General features: G+C 40.3%; 1 protein-coding gene and 1 long non-coding RNA gene across 2 annotated transcripts in view; one reads left to right on the top strand and one right to left on the bottom strand.

Moving 5' to 3' along the window:
* The window catches only part of RAB30 (RAB30, member RAS oncogene family), an 86,075-nt gene extending 77,236 nt beyond the window's left edge, over positions 1-8,839 (bottom strand). Inside the window, exon 1 of the mRNA XM_032641476.1 lies at positions 8,657-8,839. The gene's annotated coding sequence lies outside the window, so the exon portion shown is untranslated. The remainder of the gene's footprint in view (positions 1-8,656) is intronic.
* Positions 8,840-9,084: 245 nt separating this feature from the next.
* Positions 9,085-17,907, top strand: part of LOC116758158 — a 30,978-nt gene continuing 22,155 nt past the window's right edge. Inside the window, exon 1 of the long non-coding RNA XR_004351153.1 lies at positions 9,085-10,566. This is a non-coding gene — a long non-coding RNA (uncharacterized LOC116758158). The remainder of the gene's footprint in view (positions 10,567-17,907) is intronic.

Raw genomic sequence — 17,907 nt, 5'->3', positions numbered from 1 at the left:
TTTTCAAAATAAGTTGGGGGAAAAAAATCAAACCAAACATGTAAATCACTTGACACCCGGTAGGTGCTATGATTGTTCCCATCATGGCTTCAACTAACTCAATACATCTACAAAAAGCTCCTCCCCTGTGCCCGTGGCTAAAATAAACCAAATCAGAGTAAACACCACCAGCCAGCCAGTCCTGCCTTCAGAATGCTTACACTTTTGATCAGATGGCAAGGCAAAAACAGGAAGCAGCTGGAGATGAAGTAAGGTTTCGGTTCCAGAAAATCTACCTGGGGCCTACAACTGCAAATTTTTTTTAAATTAGGTAGCTTTAAAAAACAGAACAGAACCAGTTACTTAACGTCACTAAGAATTGTTTCCTCATTTACATGGAAAAGTGAAGCTAAAATCTACCACCCAGATTGACAGAATAAAACAGCATACATAATACACCTTTGTAAAGCATATATTATTGAAGACTCTCATTAAAAGATATTAGTCTCCTAGAATAAAAGCAGAGAAGGAAAGCTCCTGGATGGTTCCACCTTTGTTTTCCTATCAGAACACCCAGCAGAAGAATTTGCATTTAGCTTATGCTCACAAATATTAGATGAAGACGTAATAATAAGATATTATGAGACAGAATGCCTAAAGAAAGTCTTTTGGGTAACAGATGCCACTGGAATTAGAGGAAAGATTAATATGAGCTGGCCCAGCCAGAGACAGCAACACCTTAACAAAAGCACATATTTATGTGCACATAAATTTGCCAAAGCCCTATTACACACATGATCTCATCTGAGCCTCACAATAATCCCCATTTTGGAGATGAATAAACTGAGGCTTGAAAAGACAAATTACCCACCTAGCACACAACTCAAATTTGTGTTTGGTCAACCCAGCCACAGAAGAACAAAAATAACTGGCTAAAAGAATGGAAATAATTCACAGCTCAGCGATCCCAGGGTCTCTGCTGGGACAGTGAGTCACTGATGGCCACTCCTAAACTCAGACCTTTCCTACAAAAAAAATGCCAAAAATCTGCCTTGGGATTGCTTCTATGGATATTCAGAAAGATGAAAAATCAGGCCTTTTTACCATGTGCTTCAGATATTAAAACAGTGGACCTTAAATTCCCCTTTCTTGTGTGGTTATGTGACGGAGATGGAGAGGAAGTGAGCAGAAGAGGTTATTTTCACTTCAAGGTTGATGGTGTCCGCATTTTAGTGAAGTTAACCTTAACTCAAAGATAAAATTTTTCTGCAGAATTTTCTGGGGGAAAACTCTTGGCTGCTTTACTATTTCAGATCACTTTTTAAACATCCTGCTGTGTTGCAGACTGGGAAATATATTTTATTTCTCTCTTCCAGAGGTTTCCATGTTATTTACATATCAACTTTTACTACAGCCATCACAAAAACCAGCAGGAACTCTTAATTCCATTTTTCCCCACTTTCTGTCCACCCATCACAAATTCCTTCCCTTAATAAGAGAGGGTAGCCCAAGTGGCTAATGGACTTGACAAATGGCAGTGTCAAAGACTGCGATAAGAATTTTTTTTAATACTTATTTTATTTATTCTGGCTGCACCAGTCTTCGTTACGGCATGCGGGATCTAGTTCCCTGACCAGGGATTGAACCTGGGCCCCCTGCATTGGGATCTCGGAGTCCTACCCACTGGACCACCAAGGAAGTCCCTGCGATAAGAATTTAAATCAGGGGGCAATTAAAGGGAAACTGTCTGTGCCCTTTGACCCAGCATTTCTACCCCAGAAATGAATCCTACAGAAATATTCCCACAAGTTCATTACAAGAGGATGCATGCTCAAATGCTCACTGCAGCAGTGTCCAACAGCCACTGAAAAGGGCAAGTTAGAGGGACATGCAAATACATGGGGCAAATGCCTGAAATATATTAAGTAAAAGAGCAAGCAGAATACGTATTATAATAATATCATTAGCATACGTGTGGGACAAAATGACAGCCATACACATCAAAATCGCAACAGTTGACTATGGGGGGGTGGAATCAAGGGAATTTTCCCTTTGTACAGTAGTTCGTTGTATATTTCTGTAATGAATTTTGCTTAATCTTACGTTGTGTCTAGAATCAAAAAACTAATTTAAGATATATATTTATGTGCTCTTTCATGGCCTTTCCTCTTTGCAGTCAAATGCTCTACTCCTGAGTTATAGCCCTGCTTATCTTCGCTCTTCACTTTGGAAACAGCTAGCGTCCTACCTGCATTACTACCTCTAGAAATAAAGAGTGCTGGCTGTAGAAGTTTGCACTCTTAGGGAATGACATAATCATGGTTAGAAAGGACAGAAAAGGTCACCTACAATATCTGCCAACAAATGGTATTCCAGCCCATAGGCTAATTAAATATGTGCTGTTATCAAGAAAATCACTATTTTCTGAAGCAGGCCTTGATGTCTTCTAGCTTTGCTGTGACATTCCTAAACATGACATTCAGGAACGGGCAACTGACCTGGACACCAGTATCCACAATGTGGCAGGCTAAGCAGACAGAATCATTATCACATCCAAGAAAACTAACATTGTTACACTGTCATCTCCTATGCAGCTCCCATTCAAATTTCCCCAACTGTCCCCACAATGTCCTTTATAGCTTTTTTTTTAAGTCCAGGATCCAATCAAGGGTTGCATGTGGCATTTGGTTGTCACAGCACTTTAGTCTCTTTTAATCTAGATTAGTCCCCCATTCATTTTGTTTTGTTTTGTTTCTCTTTCATGACATTGACATTTTCGAAGATCGCAGGCCAGCTGTTTTGCAGTATGTCCCACAATCTGGACTTGCCTGATTATTTCCTCATGATTAGATTTAGGTTAAACATTTCTGGCAAGAATTCTACCTTGGCGATGTTGTATACTTCCCATTGCATCAAGTTGTCTAGTTACACTGAGTTATCTTTTTCTTCATTGTGTCACTGTGGGTACCAAGAAAGCATCAGCCAATAAATAAAATATGTAAAATAATGTCAAAAACAGCTTCAATGAGCACCAGCTATTCCAGGCACAGTGCCAGACATTTCAAAATATATTATCTCATTTAAACCTCATGACAATCATGCAAAGAAAGAGGCTCAAAGAGGTTAAGTCACTTGCCCAAGGACACACATGTAGTGATAGAAAAATGCACAATGCACATGTGAACTCACACACACACACACACACACACACACACACACACACACACAAATGATCTCTGGGATTCATGGTCTCCCTGAGGATCTTCCAGGGACAAGTTAAGAAGCCCTACCTTAGGGCTTCCCTGGTGGCGCAGTGGTTGAGAGTCCGCCTGCCAATGCAGGGGACACGCATCCATGCCCCAGTCCGGGAAGATCCCACGTGCCGCGGAGCGGCTGGGCCCGTGAGCCATGGCTGCTGAGCCTGCGCGTCCGGAGCCTCTGCTCGGCAACAGGATAGGCCACAACAGTGAGAGGCCTGTGTACTGCAAAAAAAGCCCTACCTTAAACTAATCTTGAAGAGTCCTACCTAGCTTTCAAGGGTTGAATTCCTGTGAAGAATAAACTGAAAATAAATGATCTGTGGTCCATACAAAATTCTTCCACACTTGGAAATGTTTGGAGATGGGCCACCTTTCCACCATAGCCAAGAAAATAGGGCAATGGTTCCATAAATTATTTTAACATTCTGGTATTTGTTTGTCTTGTTTTTTTCTATTCTGCAATAAAATGAAAAAAATAGAGAATGTTTCACAAAGTTAAATTTAATTTTAAAAGTATGCTCTTTCTACAACTTTTGATATAAAATGTCCTTTATTTCATGAGATAAAGCGAAGGAGGACATATTTTTTAAATATCTTTACTACAGAAAAATAACCATTGGCAACAACTCACCCAATTTTACCTTATTTTTTGTATTTTTACTTATATATAAAATTCAAACGTCTGAAACCCATTGATCTAGGGAATTCTATACAATCAAAATTATTTTTGAGAAACTAACTGGAATAAATGAAGTTCAGCCCAAAAAGAAACCAGATCTGAAATATTTCTGAAATTTCCCTTTAAGTCAACCAAAAAACATTTCAGAAGCTTGGGTGTCCTCATTTTAATGCATTTGTTAAAACCATTTTACATTTTATATTTGCATTACTCATTGCCATCTTCCGATATGTTGATATTTCCTGCTTTTGAATGGGCCCTTATGACTTAGATTAGTTTATTCAGTCTACAAACATTCACAGAGTCCCCAGTTTGTGCAAGGCACTCTATTAGGTGCCTGGGAACCCAGATTGGTGAGTTTTTTCTGGCCTCCATGTCTCAGGTCAAAGGTCACCAACAACTTTGTGAACACTGCTCCTCCCCCGCCAAGGAAGCACGAAAGTCCCCCTTGGGGCTGTGCTCTCCTAGCACTGCCTACAAACCTCTCTGTGTGTGATTATATGTTTATGTTCCGCTCCCTCACCTGAGCAATTTTTCCAAAGCAAATACTATCTTATTCAATGCTGTATTCCTAGCACAGTGCACGTATACCTGGTGATCAGTATAAATTAGTGGAATAAATATATCTTATGATGAGGAAACTAAAGCTCACCAAAAAAATATGACGTGTCCAAAATCATACAGCTCATAAATAAGTAGTACTCAGTCTTAGAAAGCCTCACCAGAGCTCTCTTCCATTCCACCATGCTGCATCCTACACACAGACAGGGTGAGTGAAAGATCTTAGATGTCTTCCTGGAACCTGAAACTCAATATGACCAAAAGTCCCTCCTCCTTGAAAAAACAAACAAAAATCTGGTCCCCAGCTAATGTTACCTTTCTCTTGTAAGCGGCATCTCCAGTGGCTCAAGGAAAAACTCCAGTCATCTCGACTCCCTCTTTTCCCTATACCCACATCCAATCAGTCTACAGTCTTATCACTTATAATCTTCAAACTTAGTGTCTCTCCAATCTCTTCCCTTCTGTCCTAGCCCCTGCCACCACCCTAGATCCAAGCCACCACCATCCCACACGTAGACTACAAAAATGACGTGCTACCTCATCTCACGTTCACTTTGGCTAATTCTTTCCAGTCCCTTTTCCACTTAACAGCCACCGTGATGGTTTTAACATCATTCTACCTGCATATGTAATTCATCTAGCTAAGTAAAGCCATTCACTTAAGATAAAGACCAAATTCACCTGTGGCTCAGAAAACTGCCCACTCTTTAGACTCTGTCCACCTCTCCAGCCTCATCCGTCTTCATTCTGGTCTCTCTCCCTTGCTCTGCCCCCATATACTAACCTTTTAAATCCTCATATTTATCGCTTTCCTCTGTACTTTGAACATGCAGTTGTTGCCCTTTGTCCCCATTCTCAGCACCTCCCATTGCCATCCTAAATTACTTACACTCACTCTCCAAGTCTCTTGAAATGTCACTTCCTACAGGAAGCCTTCCCTGATTCTCCCAGACAAGGGAAGCACACCACATTAGGCACTTCTATCCCACCTTGTAGTACATCCCCCTTTGGCAGGAGCATTCATCACACCTGCAATTACTTCTCCAATGATTATCTCCCCTATTAGAACATGAGCTCCATGATGGCAGTGGAAGCGTCTCTTCACTGAGGTATCCAGTCCTTAGAATATAGTAGCTGCTCACCATATCTGCTGACAGAAGGACAGGCTGAGGCCATAACATCAGGCCAAGTAAACCAAGGGGAAAGGATTCTTATCCCTTTGCAAAGGATTTAAACTAAGGGAGAGGACTTCCCTGGTGGAGCAGTGGTTGAGAATCCGCCTGCCAATGCAGGGGACACAGGTTCAAGCCCTAGTCCGGGAAGATCCCACATACCGCAGAGCAACTAAGCCCATGCACCACAACTACTGAGCCTGCACTCTAGAGCCTGCGTGCCACAACTACTGAAGGCTGCGTGCCTAGAGCCAGTGCTCCACAACAAGAGAAGCCACTGCAATGAGAATACGTGCACTGCCACAAAGAGTAGCCCCCGCTCACCACAACTAGAGAAAGCCCGCGTGCAGCAACGAAGACCCAATGCAGCCAAAAACAAATAAATGTTTAAATAAAATAAAATAAGCGAGAAAGGAATGCACAGTTTTTCAAGGTCACAGGGATAGCAGTGATAGGGCCAAAACTAACCTTCCATTCTGCTCATTCCTCCTCCCTAAAACACTAAAAAGCCTGGGTAGGAGAGGGCACAGCTTAGAAGAAGGGATAAAAAGATGGTGAGTGAGAGGTCCAAGATGACAGCTTCTGAATCTGCCTGTCACACTAATTGCCTTCAGATGGGCAGCAGTTAGACTTTTCATGCCTAGAGAAGCACTGCCTTACACAAACATAACCACTACCACATCCTTCTCCTTAATAGGAAGTTTATAAAATAACAAACTTCTTTCTTCCACAAAGGAGAAGAAATAACAGGAGGAAAAGCTGTTGCTGCTCCAAGCACCTTAAGAAAAAAAAGAAAAACCCAAATGGCTAGTTTGGCTCCTCAGCAATCAACAGGGAAGGGAGGGGAAAAGACAGCCTTCCTACCACATACTAAAACAGGGAAAGGAAAAAAAAAAGTATTAAATGAGGCAGAAGCCATTCGAAGTCTACTTATTCTTTGGGAATTATGAGAACATTTTGTGTAGAGCATTTAAAAGCCTTGCTAATGCATTGGCAGCTCTTAATACAGGTACCAAGGAAAGGAAAAGTGACATGAGCTCAACTGCAACAGTTAACTGTCCACGTGCTGCTGAGGCCAAACTATGTCTGTCACAGAAGCCACAAACCAGGCCAAGGGGTCAGATTCGTTGCTGTTCATCCCGCCAAGCACCAACTGCAAGAAAAAGAAAAGGCAAGGCCTCTTCAACGAGGACTCTGTAGAATAACTATTAGCACAGTCTCATTCACCCTGGAGTTTCTGGGTGAAGAAGAGAAGGGATGAGAGGGTATTCAGACTGGAAAGTGACTCAGAGAAAGAGATGTCATCTACTGGTGATAAGAGGGAGATTTTGAAACACAGAGGAAAAATGAGAATTGCGAATGGAGAGGCAGGGAAATAAACTGGAAGAACTTCAAGAGACACAGAGGGGTGGGGAAAGGAAGGTACAGCGGGAGGGATGCTCAGCAAAGCAGACAGTAAGCAACAGAAAAACAGAGAGAGAAGCAAAGCCAAGCAGTCCATCTTTTCCCAAATCCCAAAGCTGCTCATTGCATCCCAATAAATCACTCTACCACAAAGCCCATACAATGAATTGTCCTTTGCATCCAGTAACAAACAGCATTTAACGAAGCTTCGCCCAGCTGCAACTTTAGACACCTAAGGGTCTGAATTTAAAATGTACAAAATTGGTTCAGCAACAGAAGACAACCAGTAATGACTTTCCCCCAATGCCTGCCTTGGCTATGAAAGGTTTAGCATTTTGAAGTTAAGCATAAAACACTCTGGCATTTCTCCTTTTGACATTCCAAGAGGGGGTGTGGTTGACCCCAGGTCCATTCATTTCCAAGGTTGTAGATCTCTCAGCTAAGACTGGCCCCATCTGTTCTGGAGTCAGCCAGCTGTTTATTTCAAAATAACATATTTATTGTACTAATCATCCTACTAACTCTTACAAGAACAGAGCCAATATCATACGGGTCGAAGTGCTCTCTGTCTTGTTAAACGTGTCAGTTTGTTTAAAAACCAAAACCAAAAAGCAAAAAAACCTCTACTATCCTCCTCGGTTTCCACCTCCAAGATCACTCTTCCATGCGTACCTTTCAGTAACGGCAAATGAAGGTTAATGGCGCTTCTAACTTTTCCTTTCCCTAATGCTTTAAAATGAACCGGAGTGTACCTAATGATCCCTTCTCCAAACCGTTATTTGTGACTGGTGACTGTGCCTCAGGAAACGGCAGCTCATTATGGTACCATTGTCAGTGGTAAGGAGCCTATTGCACTGTAATTTAAAACACTCACACAAGCACAAATCTGTCGGCTCCACTTCCAAACAATCCTGAAATCCTGCAGTTGGGAGAAGAAAAACACTTAACAAAAATGCTGCATCTAGAAGCCCAAGAGAACCTTCACCAGACACGTGAAATGTTTCTGACAGGCACAGAGTGCACCATTAAAGGACACTGTCACCTCAGATCAGCAGAAAAAGCGAGACAAACGACGTAGACACACATACACATAAAATAAAGCCCCACAAAACTTAACCTACTCAGAAGCACGCTCATCTTAAAAATGAATAGTGTGTGCTCGCCCAAGTGACATGAAATGTTCCAAAGTAGTGCGACCACATTAAATCACTGTCTCCATTTCTCCCCACGCATCACCCCTTCCCACTCAAATCTCAGCATTCGGGCCGTGTGTGACAGGACTGCAGTCCCCCAACCTCTGCCTTCCTCTGATTTTCCAAGAGCACTTCCCAACGTCCTCCGCAGCCCAGCCCCCTCTCCCAGACTCCAAAAAGGTTGAGGGGAGTTGCGACTAGGGAACTGGCAGGCATAGGTCCTCCGGCGGGGGAAGGTTGCTGGAGTTGTTCTTTGCAGTGACCCAAATTGCACAGAGCTTTTCGCTTAGCAGCGTTTGCGAGCACCTCCCCAGTCCTCCCGCCCCCATCTTCCCAAAAGAAAGCCTTGAGAACTAAGCGGGAGGAATAACTTGGTAAGAATCATTTGAATAAATCACTTCAACTCACCTGGTTTGGGATTTTTCTCCCCACCCCAGGCATAAACAGAAAGGATGTGCGAATGAGTCACGCACGCAAGGGAAGGTGTTGCGATGTCCTAAGTCCAAGGGCTGAAGTCAGTCCCTGCCCTGGTGCTGCTGCTACTCTTAGCTCAGCTGGAGCGAGCGGCAATCGCAAGCCTAGCAGCAGCAGGGGGGTGGATAGACCTTAGCACAATGAATGCAGTGGGGTTTTTGCAATGACATCATCCCTCTGTCCAAAAGGCCCCAATAGCCATGCTCAGGGTGCGGTGCATTCTGGGAATTGTAGTCTTCTCAAGGGCTGGCGGGGACACCGAGGCTGTTGCCGGAACTACAAAGCCCAAAATGCGCCAAGGTCGGACGCGCCCAGAGCGGGCAAAGGGAGCGAAGGGGACTCGGCCGCCATGTTAGGAGTGCTAGGACGTTTCTGCGGAGCTGGCCGAGGTTTTAGGGAACGCGGGAGCCGAGTGGTGGTGCAGAGGGGACGGTGAGGAGGAGGACAACGTGGTCGGAGAGCCTGGGTTCCAAACCTGGGCACCGGGGGATGGAGGCGGCATCTGGGGACTGAGTAGGACGCGTCTGGCTGGTGGCGGCATGAGAGACCGAGTGGGCCTTGACCTCACGGTCTTGCAGGGGTTGCGGAGGCCCTCTACTCCTCTTGCTCCATTTTATAACTAAGGAATTGAGGGAGTCAGTTTACTCCTGGTCTCAGAGCATCATTGAGACTCGCTAACAGGATAGTCGGAGGGGTTGTGAATTTTGGGGAGTGCGGAGACCCCGGGTGGCGATTCTGTCGCCTTTGGTCGGAGAAGCTTTCACCTAACGGAGTTGGGCTCTCCCTCCCAAATTTATTTTTATCTTCTTGTCATTCATTTTTCAACCATCCTTACCCTTTCCCAGGGTGTCGTACCCTCATTGGTTTTTCATACAGCAATGATTTGCAAAAGGTTCCAAAGAAATCGATGTTGGAAGGGAGCTAAGGTGGAAGGGAACGGTGCTTTGGCCCCGAAATAAAGAAAAGACAGGAAGAGTCCTACAGGACTAACACACCCGGTTTAAAACGACATCTTCATACCTGCCAACGAAAGCAGGGAGATGTTGAAAGGGAATATTGATGATAGACCGATTGGCGGCTGGCTATTGGTTCCGGAGTAACTGGGATTCTTGAATAAACCTAGAGCGTTATGCTAAAAATACTGCGGAGACGGGATCTTCAGTAGCATGGATCACGGACTTATTTAAAAAATACATTTAGTGTTTAATTTGTGGAACTCCATATATACGACCACTTTAGGAACTAATTTTCTCTTAAACTAGGTAGCTGAAACCGAAGTCATTGGTCTTTAAGTTGTTTTGCCCAGTATTTCAAATGGACTGTTTTTTTCCCGATTGTGTTACTAAAACAATGCTGTGTGTTTGTTCTTTTTCAGAGTCTGTCTACACTATGAAAAGATGGGAAATTTATTTCTTCCTGAGGGTGTCCGAAGGGCTAAAAATGCCGATATATTTATGCTGTTTTTCTCCTTTCCTTTTGTGTATTATCCTGAAAAACAAAATTAACTGACACTTTGGGTCATTAGGGGTATGCACTTCACTTGTTAGGAGTTAAAATTATAGCTGATAAATGGATTATCGTATCAAGGAAAGACTAGGCAGAGTGATTATAAACGACAAAAGCATGGTCCAAAAACATGTCTCAATGTATGCAGATGATAACTACAAAAACAGTTTTATAAAGAATGATCTTATATATGTCATGTTTCTGGGAACAAGGCAGATGAGTGGCTTTGTTTCATTTTTAAACAAAGGTAGTATGTATTGGCCTCACTTATCCATGGATACAACAATGGGAAGAGCTTATGAAATTGTTCAGAAATACCTTCTTTGCAAATAATGTTGGTAAGTATAGGAAAAGGTACAGAATGTTTACTGTTTTCTTTCTGATCATCAGTATAACTATAGATGTGTTTTAAGCATAATAGAGATGAAATAGACTGAACAGGTTTACATTTAGGCTTAGTTTCAAACTCTTACAAATTATTCTTAGGGCTTGGTGATTCAGGGGTGGTATTGTGTCTTATATGAACTTATGTTGTTCATTTTATAATACTTCTTTATGTAAGCAATAACCTCAATTTGAGTTACTATGGAAGACAAATGGCGGGGGGTTGGGGGGGCAGGGACCCAGCAGATTTCACAGAAATACCGTATGTGAGAAATGAGACCTGTATAATGTAGTGATTTCTATAATTTATCATGTGATTGGGTAGTTAGAAATTTTTCCAGCCTTATATCCAATGGACATCTAACCATAAAGAAATGAAACAAGTCAAGTTACTATCTCAAAAAACAACTCCATGACCCTTAACTTTTAGAAAAAAAAATTATGTACTCTGTGTAGAAATTGCATTTAAAAAATTAGTATTAGAGGAATTGATGATGCCAGCTTCTGAAAGAATAACCTCAGTGTCCCAGAGGAAAAACTGGGTTAGAAAGCTGAAAAGTGGAATTAGGAATGCCTTAAGTAAATAAAGAAATCTACCTTCTTTTTCTGTCAAAAGGGAATTAGGACATTGATTTATATTATAATTATAGGTAGTTCATTAAAGAGTATTGAGTTAGTTGCTATTATATCAAGGGTTTTTTCAACAGGGTCAAGTGTCTGGACCACCTGTAGAACTCTAGAAATGTGTAACTTTTGCCCACCATTCACCCAGCTGAATTATTGTCCAGGGTTGTAACCAGCTGTTGTATATTTTTAAAACACTAGAGGTGAGTGCACAGGGGTGGGGTAGAGCAGCCTTCCACATCCCATACTTGTGGTTTTTTGTGGTGTGTCACACAAGTAATAACAAAGTTTTGGCAAGGATTTTAGGTTTATTACTAAATATATTCATAAATGAATTTTGAAGATGTGTAGATGACCTAGGGATCAATTTATGTGTGGTGTGGAGGAGGGGACATCAATTTTAGCTTTAAGAATACCACAATATCCTGACTTCCTGGATATTTCTTTTTTTTTTTTTTTTTTTTTTTTTTTGCTGTACGCAGGCCTCTCACTGTTGTGGCCTCTCCCGTTGCGGAGCACAGGCTCTGGACGCACAGGCTCAGCGGCCATGGCTCACAGGCCCAGCCGCTCCGCGGCATGTGGGATCTTCCTGGACCGGGGCATGAACCCCCGTCCCCTGCATCGGCAGGCGGACTCTCAACCACTGCGCCACCAGGGAAGCCCTGGATATTTCTTAGAGTGAGGGTTCAGTCTAATACGAAGAAAGTCTGATCATAAGAGACACTTAACCAGTAAGGGCTCAAAGCTATGACGGAATTATGGTAAAGTTACTCATATTTAAAAGAAACTGAAGTATGTAGACAGAGGCAAAAAGATATTAGAATTTTCTGAAAATAATTTTTCTTTAACTCCTTGCCCTAAATCCTAATTTTTTTAAATTATTGATGTTATTGTAGTATTCTTAGTATTTGGGTACATGATATATAAGAGTATCTTTTTTTTAGCTCAAAATTCTTTGACTCATTACTACATTTGTGATCTTTTCATTCAAAGTCATGTAACATTCTTTCATTCATATCTGCTAAAGGATAAAGACAAGACAAAGAGAACAAGCATATGAAAATTTTAAAGCAGCCCCAAGAGTCAAACTCAATAAGTCTTCTTTCAGAGGAGGGAGGTCCTCTTGGAGATGGTATATGAAGACTGACTTTAGTGTGTTGGACAGTAATATTAGTGGCCTTTCTGGACTCCTGTTGTTCAGTTTTAAATTTATCTTGAATAGCTTGCTAATTTTTTACAGAAATTCATAACATTCTAAGCCTCAGTGGTAATAGCAGCCTCATGGGGGTGATGGTTAGGATTAAACAAAGTTATGTAAAGCATTTAGCAGAGGACTTTGGAACATGTAAGTTTCTTGTGGATTTTTTATATTTTTAAAAAGTAGTCTCAAAGTACTTAGGACCCAAGGACAGGGATTACCTCAGCTGAACACTTCGCAATTTGTTGATAAGTCAAACTTGTATGACCAAATTGTTAGGAAAATACAGTTCCAGTTTTTCCTTTGATAAAGTGATGATATAGGGCAACAGTTTTTTTCAGCCCATACCACGTAAGGAATGTAAAATTCTTGTTATTGAGATCGTGTTAGTGCCTGGGGTGGCTGAAGTCAAAAAAATTACAATAAAATTTTGTTTGTGTTCTTGTATAGTTTGAAAAATCCCAACAGTTGATTATGAAAATTAGGCCCTGTCTTTACTGAGGATCAGTGTAGTTAATTAATTCTGTAAAAGATGATGTCCTAAATTATGAAAAATGTTAGAATTGTTTCATGCCTTCAAAGTTCTAAAATGCTTTTATATTTTAAGCTATGAAATTTGAGAGAACAGCCGTCAGTTATGTTGTCCACCTGTCTGTGTCTCTTCCAAAATAGAATCAATTTTCTTAGCATTCTCAGAAATGAAATGCCGGCAACCCAAAGGTGATGTATACCCAGCAGTTACAGTAAGAATTATTTTAAGCTGATCACAGAATTGAGACAAGCAAACTTAAGGGGGAAAATGAAAAACATTTAACCAAAAATTATCTTTATATTATAATTATTATAATTATAGCTTTATATTGAGTTAAATGTTTTCAACAGCGTGTATTTTTAAAGTAGACACAGATGAGCCTGTTATACAGGGTTCAGCAGTTGTAGTTTCTCCAGGGAAGATCTTTAACTCATTCAGCAAATTTCAATGTTTCGTATTTTAAGCATTTTACTTTAACAACATTCAGAAAACTAAAACGTATGTTTTCTAGTCTTGTTTAGTTGACCCACTGTTGGTTTGTAACAAGTTGGCATAATTTTACCTGCTGGGTTTAATATGCCACAAAAGGTATACGTAGTAAATATAAATATCCCAATGTCAGGATGTAAAATCAAGATGCTCATAGCTAATGATTAACCAGAAAAGTGAGCCCTCTATCCTATGATTTTTTATTTCTCAGTTTTTAATAGGTTTGGATAATTAAAGTGGCACTAGAAAAACATTTCTTTGCAAGAATATGAAGATGAACTTAATCCAATATCAATATGTTCATGAATATAGCCACTTAAGGAAAGTGCAGAGATATACAATTGTAAGCAATTAATGTACAGTAAGTTGGTACATATTCATAATTCTTAATTTGATATGTACTATTTGATGGTGATGTATGTTATTGAACTTGCTGTAAAAATTAGTCCTCAGTGAGTTCTGTCTTAAAACATTTTAGGAAATGTTCGTCAGAGTCACCCTCTTTACACCTAAGTCATGATTTGATGAATTTGGCACATAGGTGCTTGTAAATGGAACAGCTTGGAGACTTTTGAGCTACTCCGCCACCATAAGATAAAGTTCAGTAACCATAACCCTTAGCATAACCTAAATGATAATATTTTTTCACCTTTGAGCCAAAATAAAACTCAGCTTTCCTCCTTCCTTACCCTGCACCACCAGACTTTTAGTCCATTAATGTAGTATTAAGTGGGATCTTTCATAGTTTCTTGGCAGTTGTCCCCATTGAACTGGACAGCATTTATGCTGTTGGCTCGGTGTTAGCATATGTAGAGCCATTTTCTTGTGAATGTTTCATAATATCTTATATACAAGACAGAAAAATTATAGAAAAACTTATTTTTTAAACATGATGAAATAAAGCAGTTGCCTAAGTGGTGATGTACAAAAGTATACAATTGCAAATAACGTTAACATAGTAGAGTACTTCATTACAATTGCTAAGCTGCAACTAAACGTCTTACATAAGTGTGATATAAATGACGTTTACCAGTCCTATACTATTTCAGTGAAATACTTTGCTAATAGGATGGTACAGCGTTTACTCTGTCCCAAAAATTGAGAATGCAGTGAAAATTAAGTACTTTTTTGTTTGTTTTTTGTATTTCAAATCGGCAGATGTTTATTGAGCATCTACTATGTACAAGAAAGCTACTTTTCTAATACTGCAATGGATTAAAACAAACAAATCTGAAATACAGTTCCTTCCACCAAAAACTCCATCAAAAAACATAAGATACCTCTGAAGTAATCAACACAGTTCTATATGTGTTTGTAATACCCTTTGGGGAATTAAGCAACATTTACTAAACACCTAAGCATATCAGAGTGATCTGTTAGCAAGCATTCTAAACAGAACGATCTGAAATATTAAAGTAACAACGCAGAACTGACAAATATTAGTCTATTAACAAAGATTAGATGAATGAATAAAGAAATCCATACGAACTACTAAAAGGAAGGCTTCAAAGGTGCTTCAGAGGAGATGGATTTTCTTCTTGGCTAAATAAAACATGATAGAAATGCTGGTCCTTTTCTGGGGTTCGGCTTACTAAAAAGCCTATACTTGGAGTTTATGACGTTTTTCTTTGAGCTCGGGATATTAAAGTTGCAAAGGTTGGAGAGTTCTGATGTAAAGCCTGAGGACAGCTAGGTGGATTGGTTGAAATCTGGTTCCTGAGATGAAGGGACAGAAATGTGTGCTGTTCTGGGCCCAGCATGAGTAACACATCTGTAGGAAGAAAATTGGCCTGGAAGGCAAGAAACCTTGGTTGAAAAGTTGACTTTGGTACTAACCTGCAGTCTCAGTTTTTTAAAGGTCATTTGAAATCTAAGTACATGAAGTACTGTTTTTGATGATGAACTTTACATTTATTTATTTTACATTTGGCAAGCTCAATGGAAGAACCTCTATTTCAACTCTGCTTTGTTTACTCTTTGTATCTTTAATATTGGGTATTATGCCTCTTGAGTTTCAGTCCCATGACTATTCTGTTTTCAGTATTCATGTTTTTGTCTTTCTAAAATTTTTTGCTTCTTTGTTTCTTACTAGTCCTGAGATAATTTATGAGCAATTATTGTAGCATTTCATCTGGCAGTGTATTTGCCTAAGATGGGTTGCTGGATTTTCTTGTTTTCCGGATAAACTCTGCACTCTCGTCTTTCTCATTCTTGGAATCCGTTTTGCATTCGTTGCAGTTCTGGGTTCTTGTATGGAAATTCTAATATTTATGGAGTACTGAGAGCAAGCCAGATTTCAGGAGTTTATGGAGTGAGTGAAAGGAATGGGGAAAGAAGTAAGCACTGCATGTAGATAATTTTTAAGAAGTTTGGCTCCAGGGCTTCCCTGGTGGCACAGTGGTTGAGAGTCCGCCTGCCGATGCAGGGGACACGTGTTTGTGCCCAGGTCCGGGAGGATCGCACATGCCGCGGAGCGGCTGGGCCCGTGAGCCATGGCTGCTGAGCCTGCGCGTCCGGAGCCTGTGCTCTGCAACAGGAGAGGCCACAACGGTGAGAGGCCCGCGTATCGGGGAAAAAAAAAAAAAAAAAGTTTGGCTCCAAAAGAGGTAAGAGAGAAGAGTTTACAGAGGGCATGTGGGATTGAAAGGGGTTTGTATTTAAATCTTCCTACTTCGGGGTCAAAATCACATTCTACTTCACGCGGTCTGATCATTTCCCAAAGGAATCAGGACTTAAAATTCTACCTTGCCCTGAAATCAGGCCAGGGGGAGAGGAGGAAGAGCTCTGAAGTATTTTTGTGATTTTTTTTTTTTTTTTTGTACATAATACTCAGTGCTTTTCATTTGATTTGATTATTTTTCCTTCCCAGTTTTCAGGTCTTTTCATTTAACCTAACTTGTACTCCAAGAATAGTGGTTTTTATCACAGTTCCAAAAAAAGCATAGCAATGACCATGAGCCTCAGCTTCTTTTGAAAAATGCCTTGTTCTAAAAGGTGGTGTCTGCCCTTTATACCTATATCATTAATTCTTCCTAGCTAGACTGACTGGGATGATCTTCACAACCACTTTTAGAAAAAATGGTGCTCAGTTGAACCAGGAGGTTAGACTTGAACAAGACATGTCTGTTTCTTGTCCAGCTAAGATTTTATCAATGTACATTAACCTAAAGGAGGAGAAATCTGAGATAGTCAAATTGTTTAGATTACTTAAATGAGGAGGGTATAACTGTCACAAGGAGAGAAAAGCAACTAACACCTTAGGGCAACCAGGCCCTCCACAAAAGTGGAAAATACAATTCTGACTGATACGAACTAAATTTTCCATAACCTGTACTCACTCTCATCCCATTACCCAGTAACGTAAATGAGCTGCTGTTTCTCTCTGGGAGTTTAACTGGCAGAATAAATGGAAAGATGTCAGCAAAAGAAGGAAGCAGGTAAGACAGATAAGATTTTGTATAATCAAAAAATATATCAAAGGTGTTGGTTATTACTAGATCTTGGCACAGTAACCCAGGTTTCATTGCTTTCCATGAGATGTACCAGAAGAAATAACCTGAGGTATTTCCATGAAAAGAGAAACTTAGGGCTACCCGTGAATTGCTCTGCTATAAGTTACATTTTGGATTGCAGTGCATAGTGCAAGCCTCCATACATCCAGCAAGATGCCCCATTTTAGGCTAAAACTTGACTGTCCAGACTAATAACCTATTTCTAACAAATTTAAGACTATCTCATAGTCTCCCACCTCTTCAACCATCTGGAGAGAGGAAAAGATAAAACAGCGTTACTTGAGTAATTGTCATGGGCCCAAAGTTATACCCAGATTCAGAAAGTTATTGGACACCCCTGTTTACTGCTGAGTTGTTTATTTAGGGTGTTACTTATTTAATTGTTAATTACTAATACCTGCTCAGTGGTCTGATGAAGATAAACTTCATATAGGCTGTTAATTTACATACCTGAACCCATTCTGCCTTTCAGTAATCTGAGTAGAAACTTAAAAGTTATGTGTAACACATCGTAGCTTGAGAGAACCCTAAATTTGCAGAATATATCTTGATACTGTGTAAAGTTCACTTAAAATGTACTTAACAGTTCAAATAACTGGGAAGTAATTCCTCTGATAACACTGGCAAGGACATGCTATTAAAATATTTTTGTGCTAGTTGAAGTCAAAATAGACCTACAACCTGTCACGTTGTATTTGTTTATATTATGCATTATGATGGTTAAATCCACTTAAGATCATCACCATAGGATCATGAGAAGTTGATTTAGTAGTTGAGAGTATGAGCATTAGCAATGGAAAGACCTGGGTTTGAATCTCAGTACTTACTGATTTGGGGTATATTCATCAGTCTGAGACTTTGAATCCTATAAAAATAGTATTTGTCAGCTTCATTGAGTTTTCCGAAGAATTAAGAAAATAATATGAAATTTAATAAGCTC

Source organism: Phocoena sinus, chromosome 8 (genome assembly GCF_008692025.1).
Source record: "Phocoena sinus isolate mPhoSin1 chromosome 8, mPhoSin1.pri, whole genome shotgun sequence".
Lineage (NCBI taxonomy): Eukaryota > Metazoa > Chordata > Mammalia > Artiodactyla > Phocoenidae > Phocoena > Phocoena sinus.
The sequence above is the reverse complement of the archived record's forward strand: the minus strand, read 5'-3'. Positions and strand labels throughout refer to the sequence as shown.